Consider the following 8,548-nt stretch of genomic DNA (forward strand, 5'->3'; position numbering starts at 1 on the left):
CAATTTGCACCTTGTAACTGTTTATGAGTACCACCTTATGGTGCGGCTCCCCCCCCGTCCGGAAGCATGTCCCTGGAACATCTCCGCCAATTACCATCTTGCCACCCATTGGGTTGGCTTGGCTGGACATGGACATGGTTGATACATTCTTGCTCCCGTGACTTTTTTTTTGAATAGCCTGGAATGGACCCGGGAATCGACCATGGTGAGAGGGCGGTTGAATTGACCATCAACCCACCCCAATGATGTGAGAGATCAGTTGGGGTGGGTTTATCCCGGAAGTCCGTGTTCAGTATACCCCAGATTTGATACCTCAACTGTTTTTTTTGTTTTTTTTAATTTAAAAAGTTTTACAATACATTTTGACTTTAATCCCCCCCTCCCCCACCCCTATCCAACCCTCCCTATCCCTCTCTCCCACTCCCTCCTCCCCCCCCCACTTCCCAGAGCTAAATACAGGGCATAAAATCGAAAAACAAACATAAACACCCCTATGTTATCAACAATAAACTATAAATTCTATCTCTCTCTAGCTCATATAAAATGAGTACAAACAATATTAATATTACAAATAAAGTAGAAAAGAAAAAGAGGAAAACAGAAAAAGAGCTTTACTCAAAATAAATTTTCTTAATCCCAGTCCTTATTCATATTAATTTCAAAAAAGAAAAAGAAAAAAAAGAAAAAAAACTTTCACCTGCTATTTGCATTCTCCCACCTTTCTCTAATTTCCAAACAAATTCTCAGTTACGTGCTAAAAGCGCCTATCTCTGTTAATCTTAATAATCTCCGACCAAACTAAACTATGATCAAAAATAGTTCTTGCATGTATCACGCCAAATGTCTCACAGTTCCAAATCATCCTTAAGTTCAAATAAAAGTTCAAATAAAAAGAGTATATAAAAAAAAGATTTAGGCAATCTCTAAGACAACTTGTTGTTAATTAGGAGCTTACATACCCATTCTTAGTTCAACACATACTTTAAGTCCATAACCCTAATATACTTTTCTAGCAAGCAAATAACACCAATCTTAAATTGTGTAAAATATTAAAAAAAAACTTTCTTTCTCCTCTATAATAATTTTACTCCATTGACATTCTAATCTAAAAATTTAATCAGCAATCTTAACGCCCCAAAACTTTTGGAGCACCTCTGTCATGACCCCCAAAACTTCTTTAGACCGCTCTCCTCCCACATCTTCACTGTAAGCACACTTTGAAGATTCCATAACTTTCTGCTGGTCTTGCTCTTGCTCTCGTCTCGCTCTTCTTAGGGCGGCACGCGTCATCTTCTGGCCTCCTGCAGCAACTGATGAGACTGTGACTTGATCCCCTCCAACACCATTGTCCTCTGTCTGTCTATCTGCAACATCTTGAAGCTTTCCCACACCGTATCCTTTTGCAGCTTCCAAAAATGATAGGGGGGTTGCTTTTAACACATTACTATAAAAATCACGTGCCTGAGCCACAGTAACCAAACGATGTCTTTTACCTTCGTGCGTCGCCACCAATCCAACTGGAATCTCCCATCTAAACTTAATATCACGTTTCTTAAGTTCCTGTACTAGAAATGCAAAATCTTTCCTTCTCCTTAGGATCTTCGGAGGGATCTCTTTTAAAACCAAAACTTCTTGCTCAGCCACTACCAAATTAGTATCATAAGCAGCTTGAATGACTTCATCTCTAATTACTCTCTTTGTAAAATAGACCACCACATCTCTGGGTAACTTCCTCTGTCTTGCAGTCCATGAATTTACACGAAAAACTTTGTCCATATTTCCCTCAATTTCAGATGCTGACTGGCCCAGTACCCCTTCCAGAGCCTCAGAAATCAGCTGCTTTAAATCTTCTTTACCATTCTCCTTTAAACCCCTAATTCTAATAGCATACTGCATCTGATTATACTGAACAAGGCTCAATTCTTCGTCCATTTTATCCCTTATATTTTCATTTTCTAATACCTTTGCTTCTAATATAGAGTTCTTTTGACTGAGATCCTCCACTTTTATATCCAGCTGTAGCACACATTCAGCTACGGATTCAACCATAGACAAGATGTCCACCCTCATTGCTCTCAGCTTCTCTTCCATCTTCTTCTCCAATTTCTCCATTTTCTCCTCCATTTTCTCCTCCAGCTTTTTCAACTTTTCATCCATCATATCAGACATCAATTGTGCATGCTTTCCAAGAGCGTCTTGTAAATCCTTAAGCGTCAATACCGGGGGAGATGCAGGAGGAAGCAAAGCTTGCAATGAGGTCTCTTGCACCAGGGAAGACCCCGCATTCCAAAGAGCTTTAGAAGTTTTAGCCGCCATCTTCCCCCACTTTCACTTATTATGCACTTTCACTTTAAAGCTATAAAATCCATTGAGCTAGAGAGTAAAAATAAAGAGTCCACTTCACCTTGACCTCCTGTACCGCTCTGCCTGCATCTTGATAATCAAAAGTATTTCCTTTTGGCAGGGGTGGTTGCTAACGCCTGGCTCTGCTCCAAAAATCCCAGAGCAGAGGCGCTGCGCAGCTCGGAGCAACCCAGGCTTCGGAGGGGCTCATCCTTCAGCCGCCCAAGCTCTCAGCTCAGGCGGCCCCGGAGAGCTCAACCCCTACCTGGGGCCTCACCCCCTCCTCTTCTCCCAAGGAGGGGGCTTCAAATCCATCTAAACAGCTGATCGGCGCTGTTTACGATGGAAAAACACAGCTGCGGAGCGGGCAGCCCGAAAACGGCTGTCTTTGGCGTCGCGTCGCCACCGGAAGTCCTTGATACCTCAACTGTTGTGGGAGGACAGTTGTGGTTCCTTTGTCTGGTTGCCAGCTGGGGTGAGAGCGGGGCCGGATTGGTGGATCTGAGACACTCTCCAGACTTCATATTTTTAACATCATTTTAATATTAATTGACCATCTATCTGCTCATAACTGCCCTATGCGGACATTGTTGGTATATGGTACGGCTGTGTTATTCTAGCGCAGACTTGTATGCCCTCAGGAGGGTTCCTCCCTCCTGGGTACGACCTGTTGCTCTTTCTTTTGCTTCCCTTAAGGACGGGCCCAATTGTTGGGACCCCGAGAAGTGGTTGGGCATTGACAGGGGCCATTGGTGGAAACATATTAAGAGGCCCCTGGTATGTTTTTAACCGGTTGTTTTAAGGGGTTAGGGAGTGGGGGGAATGGTAGGGTTGGGAGGGATAGGGGGTGTATTTTATCAACCGGTTGTCAGTCCAGGCCTGAGATGGTTCCCGGCGAGACGGGGTTGGGGTTGGGGACTTCCGGTTTTCCCAGTAGTGGGGTGGGGTCTGAAATCCCCACAACAATTGGGAATGGCAGCAGATGGTTACACGGAGGGCCATATCAACATCTGGGATCACGCCCCCACTGTCTTCAAGCGGTGGCGCGCTCTGACCCTCCGGTTGGTACCCGCTTATCCGGGGGTGAGGGGGATCAGACCCCTGAGCTCAGGCTGGTATATTTTAATGCCAGATCCGTTGCGAACAAAGCTTCCCTCATCTGTGACTTGATCGAGGAGGAACGCACAGATCTGGCATGCATTACCAAAACCTGGTTGGGCTCAGAAGGAGGTGTCCCTCTGACTGAGCTTTGCCCTCCAGGTTTCTGTGTGCTTCACTGGCCGCGGGCACAGGGTAGGGGCAGGGGTGTGGCGGTGGTTATACGGGAGACCTTATGTCCGTGGGAAACCACTGTTGTACAGATGGGCAGGAGTGAGTCTCTCCTCCTGAGGTGTGGCCCTGGGGCTCAGTTGGGCTTGTTGCTGACATACCTGGTGCCCAGCAGTGTAGCAATGGCCCTGCCCGGGCTTCTCGACGCCCTTTCAGGGTTGGTGGTTGAGTTTCCCAAACTTATAGTTTTGGGCGACTTTAACCTTCCTTCCCTGGGGGGATCGTCAGAGTTAGCTCGGGAGTTCATGGCCTCCATGACGGCCATGGACCTGACCCAAATAATTCAGGGTCCGACTCATGAGGGGGGGTCACACTCTTGACCTAGTTTTTCTATCTGGACAGTGGTTTGATGATCTGGGAGGGGGCTCGCCAACTATTGTCCCCCTGACATGGTCCGATCATCACCTCCTGCAGTTGGTCTTCTGCTTTGCCACCCCTCGCTGCTGGGCTGCAGAACTGACCAGGTGGTTCCGCCCCAGGCGCCTAATGGATCCGGATCGGTTCCAGACAGCACTTGGGTCTATACTTACCTCCCTCCCTCACAGCTCGGCCGACGCCTTGGTGGAGGCCTGGGAGAGGGCTGCCACCGAGGCGCTCGACCGTGTTGTACCCTTGTGACCCCTGATCCGGCGCAGATCCCGGTGGGCTCCATGGTTTTCTGTGGAGCTCCGGGAGATGAAGCATCGGAGATGGGGTCTGGAGAGCTGTTGGAGATCCAGCCAATCCGAATCTGACCGATTGCGGTTCAGAGCCGCTACGAGGTCTTACCTCGCGGCGATGAGGATGGCGAAGTCTAATTACTTCGCTGCCCTCATCGCATCGTCAGATAATCGCCCGGCCACCCTGTTTAGGGTGACTCGCTCCCTCCTTAATTGGGAGGTGAAGGAGGAGCCCTTGCAGGGGCGGGCCGAGGAGTTTAGTCATCATCTTGTGGACAAAATCGCTCAGATTCGGGCCGGTCTGGACTCTGACTGGGCAGAGACAGACGGGGAGGAAACGAGCGGTCTTGAGAATGTTGTTTGGAGTGAATTCGATCCTGTGACCCCGGATGAGGTGGACAGGATCTTGAGGAGACTGAGCTCCACCATGTGTTTATTGGACCCGTGCCCCTCCTGGCTGGTGTATTCAGCTCGGGGGGAGACACGAGGCTGGTTCCAGGCAGTAATAACTGCTTCTTTGAGAGAGGGTACCTTCCCTACCGCCTTGAAAGAGGCGGTGGTGAGGCCCCTTCTCAAGAAGCCTGCTCTGGACCCTGCTATTTTGAATAACTATCATCCGGTCTCCAACCTTCGCTTTTTAGCGAAGGTTGTTGAGAGCGTGGTGGCGCATCAGCTTCCTTTGTTCCTGGAGGAAACTGATTATCTAGACCCATACCAATCGGGCTTCAGGCCCGGGTACAGCACGGAGACGGCATTGGTCGTGCTGGTGAATGATCTCTGGCGGGCTCGGGACAGGGGATGTTCCTCTGTCCTAGTCCTGTTAGATCTCTCAGCGGCTTTTGATACCATTGACCATGGTATCCTACTGCAGCGTCTCAGGGGGTTGGGAGTGGGGGGCACTGTTTTACAGTGGTTCTCCTCCTACTTTCTGGGCCGCTCGCAGTCGGTGTTGACAGGAGAGCAGATATCCGCCCCAAGGCCTCTCATTTGTGGAGTTCCTCAGGGGTCGGTTCTCTCTCCCCTCTTGTTCAACATCTATATGAAGCTGCTGGGTGAGCTCATTCGTGGTTTCGGGGTGGGGTATCATCAGTATGCTGATGATACCCAGCTTTTTCTTTCCACCCCGAACCAACCCAGTGATGCCCTCAACGTGATGTCCCGTTTCCTGGAGGCGGTCCGGGTTTGGATGGGGAGAAACAGGCTTCGACTCAATCCTGCCAAGACTGAGTGGCTGTGCATACCGGCATCTCGGGAGAACCAGTTTTGTCCATCGTTAACTATGGGGGGTGAGGTGTTACCCCCCATTGATAGGGCTCGCAACTTGGGCGTTCTCCTGGATTCACGGCTCAGTTTGGAAGATCATATAGGAGCTGTGACCAGGGGGGCTTTTGCCCAGGTTCGCCTGGTGCACCAGTTGCGCCCCTATCTGGACCGAGATGCCCTACGCACAGTCACTCATGTGCTCGTGACCTCCCGGTTAGACTACTGTAACGCTCTCTACATGGGACTGCCCTTGAGGACCATTCGGAGGCTTCAGCTGGTGCAGAATGTGGCCGCACGAGTTGTGATGGGAGTCTCCCAATACTCCTGTGTAACACCTCTTCTCCGCGAGCTGCATTGGCTTCCAGTTGCCCTCCCGGTGAGATTCAAGGTGCTGGTGATGACCTATAAAGCCCTAAATGGCATGGGCCCGGATTATCTTAGGGAGCACCTGCTGCCAGCATCAACGTCCCATCGTCCTGTGCGCTCCCATAGGGAGGGCCTCCTTAGGGTGCCGCCGGTCAGGGAATGCCGGCGGGTGATCCACAGAGGGAGGGCATTCTCTGTGGGTGCGCCTGCCCTTTGGAATGATTTACCTGTGGAACTCCGGACTGCCCCCGACCTGCGCTCGTTTCTCTGGGACCTGAAAACCTGGCTTTTCGATCTATCTGGCCTGGACTGAGGGGGTTTTTAGTTTCAAGTTTTTAACATTGTTTTATTGTTGGGCTATTAATTAATTTAATTCTTTTTAATTCTATTTTTTATCTTAATTTTATATTGTCTTTTAAATATTGCCCTGTAAACCGCCCTGAGTCCTTCGGGAATAGGGCGGTATAGAAAACTAATTAAATAAATAAATAAATAAATAAATAAATAAATAATAAAAAAGAGAACCACTTCCTTCCCTTCACATTCCATTCGGAGATACAAACCAGAATTCCGCCCCCCCCTCTTTCTTTTGTTCTTCATACTTCAGAGGGTTTCTTCCTTGGTCTTTTGTGATGGCCTCCAGGCAGGCTGAATAAACAAACATTTCATCTAATGAATAGAGATGGGCAATTAACAACCTTGTCTTCTTTTTCCCTCCTTGGCAATGGCAGAATCCAGTATGTCAATGCTGCAAACATTGACATGTTTTTGCACTGACAATATAAGAGACAGCCTTTTATTTTAACTGCTTCACTTTGAATCACTGGAAATGTCAACCGGATGTTTGGAGAAGATAAGAAAAAGCCCGCGCACAGAAAGGGAAGTGAAACTTCAGATGTAAAACTAATTGGATAATGTGATTATGACATGTAAATATTTATTTATTTATTTATTTTATTTTATTGGATTTATATACCTCCCCTCTCCCAAAGGACTCGGGGCGGTGTACAGGGCAGTTAAAACATGGTATACAAAGTTAAAAAATAAATTAAATTAAGTTAAGTTAGCCCCAACAAGACAAATTCTAAAGTATTAAAATCTCAATCCCTCAGTCCAGGCTGGCAAACTCAAATAACCAGGTTAAGGGTGGGAATTGTGCATGATACTGTAAGGTTTTACACTTAGCCTCACAATTTCCCCAGCATTACTCAGGAATTTAAAAGAGCCAAAAGAAACTCCTGAACCAAGGTTTCAGCAAGCAAACAAGTTTTATTTTGATCAAAATAGAGTTGGGTGGCCACATCTCTCTTCGTGGCTGGAAGGCAACAACCAGGAAAGATGTCTTCCACCTTTTATACCTTTCCAGAACAAAGAGATCTGGTCTTGGTACTAGGAACCAAAAGGTACAGAAAAATAATTCCTAGATGATGACTCATACACAGCAACCCAGGTTCCACCATAACTCCTTTTCCCCCTCCCCTTACCATCCTCTTTTCATGTAAGCAATCACCTGTACCTAAAGCATGAAACATTTGCTTTTATATAACTAATTTCCCAATATAAAGCACCTAAAAAGCAGCTTGCACATAAACAAAGATGATTACAAAGTATCACTACTAATGTCAATATTACTAACATCAACCTTAAACATAATAAAATCCCTTCATTCCTCCCTTTTTAATATAAAAGCCGAATAGGCTTAGGGACTCTTGAAGAGGGGAATATAGTGAGAAGGTAAAGGTTTCAAAATCATTGCTTTAGCTGGTTTATCATTATAGATAAGAGTGGCAGCAAAAGTTGGTCCAGATAGAGTGGATCTAACAATTCTCTAAATAAAAGGGATAAGGCATGATAAACACAACAACCCTCCTAAGGCCAAAAAAACAATGAACAATATTCTTTTCCAATTATCAAACATTCCCAAAAAACATTCTCCAACATCCAGTGCTCCTGTCCATGTCTGGACAGGGACATGAGCCAACTTGCGCATTCTGTCAGTGACTTCTTTGACATATTCCTTATGTGTAATGTCGGACTGGGGTCTAATAATACAGTGTAGGGCCACAATGATGAAATAGAGGACCCATTTGGTTGGACAGTCCTTTTCTTTCCAAGTCAAATGAAAATAAAAAGTGATGTTCTCTCGAGCTTCACATTTAAAAATGAAACAATTCTTTTGGGCCAGATCAATAAAAAAATGTTTTTCATACTGAAGGAATCTCATTTGTGGTTTCCAGTTCAGGAAGATCAACTTGAACCCATATTTGTATCTGGTTCAATTGATAGCAAGTTCAAATGATGCTGAAAAATCCATTGGTCTGGTTATCTTGAAGCACACCGGGTGGCAGGAATCCTTTGATTATGCCAGGTTGGGTAGGATGTGCAAACATATTTGGCGTTTAATGAGTAGGCCTGTCTCCACACTTAGTCCATTTTGCTTATTAGTCAATAGCTTTACATGCATCAGGAAAAAAAAATTCTGGCACTTCTCCATAAGTCTGGTGTTATTCTTCCCCAAAAGGTAATGTCTGTATCTTCCTCCATATGTCCAGATTTAAAATTGTTGGTAAAGCTGCACTGTATTGACA

The sequence above is a fragment of the Vipera ursinii genome (genome assembly GCF_947247035.1).
Source record: "Vipera ursinii genome assembly, chromosome: W".
NCBI classification, from domain to species: Eukaryota; Metazoa; Chordata; class Lepidosauria; order Squamata; family Viperidae; genus Vipera; species Vipera ursinii.